Here is a 1,009-nt window from a genome sequence, read left to right as displayed (position 1 = left end):
AAATATTTCGTAGCGCGCCGGGAAATGTTGTAAATAATGACGTAACCAATGCGACGACCCGGTAGAAGACTGGTGGAAAATATACATGCTCGTACTACGAAAAATAATGAGTCGAATCGGTACTGAATAGCTAAAGGTAATTGGACTTGACATTGTGTGTAATATAATTCTTATGGTTTATCATTTTCTTGATGTTTGAATGTAGTTCCTGTATTCCAGTGCACATATCGAGCAACAAAAAAGTCCACTAGGTATGACCTAAAACCAACAGAAATATACTTTGTTTTGCGTACACATTTAATTGACCAAAGTTGATTAGGGCTCAAGGCATAAAAAAAAAACCTTGCCAAACCACAAGTTGCTACTGAATCGTATAAGAAGTCTATATTGAAAGCTAACTGCAGCAGGTTGATTGAAGTTTTTCACTAACCAAATAGCGCTAAGAAATTTGCATGGAAACAAACAATCATGCAATCTTTTTGAACTTTATGTATTTTTAGAACTCACAGCTATGGTGAAAAGTACACTTGGTTCAAGAGTCATAGAACAAATTCTTGAGAGTATTGAAGGTGAAATCATCTCTTATATTTGAACTTTTAAAACTTGGACGCTTTGATCTATTTGAAGAGGTTAACAACTTTTACATTCATTTTCTTTAAAAAAGAAGAATAACAAATTATTTGTTTTACAGATCATGTGATTGATGAAGACAAATTGTTTCAATTCTTTGACTTTCTGTTGGTAAGCTTGCTCTCTAGTATATTGTGTGATACAACCCAAGAAAAACCTTGATGAAACTCAATGACTGTTTTACAGTAGAATTGAAATGAGAATGTTGTCTATGTAATTTGACAATTTGTTGACTGATTGTAAAAAGATATGTGGACACGGCAAGATTAACAGACAGTTGTTATGGCAAACATTTTTTTATAGCAAGTGATTCAAAATAGGAAGTTCAGATAGAAAATGTGCCTTTCGAGTGACCATAACGAAGAACAGAATTTCTGGT

General features: G+C 33.3%; 1 long non-coding RNA gene across 1 annotated transcript; it reads left to right on the top strand.

Annotated features, from left to right (window-relative positions):
* Positions 1-200: 200 nt before the first annotated feature.
* Positions 201-726, top strand: LOC124328401. The gene is made up of 3 exons (XR_006916284.1): positions 201-251; positions 320-629; positions 692-726. It is a non-coding gene; the product is annotated as an uncharacterized LOC124328401 (long non-coding RNA).
* Positions 727-1,009: the final 283 nt, after the last annotated feature.

Source organism: Daphnia pulicaria, chromosome 3 (assembly GCF_021234035.1).
Source record: "Daphnia pulicaria isolate SC F1-1A chromosome 3, SC_F0-13Bv2, whole genome shotgun sequence".
In the NCBI taxonomy this organism is placed as follows: Eukaryota; Metazoa; Arthropoda; class Branchiopoda; order Diplostraca; family Daphniidae; genus Daphnia; species Daphnia pulicaria.
This window is presented reverse-complemented; position numbering and strand designations above follow the sequence as displayed.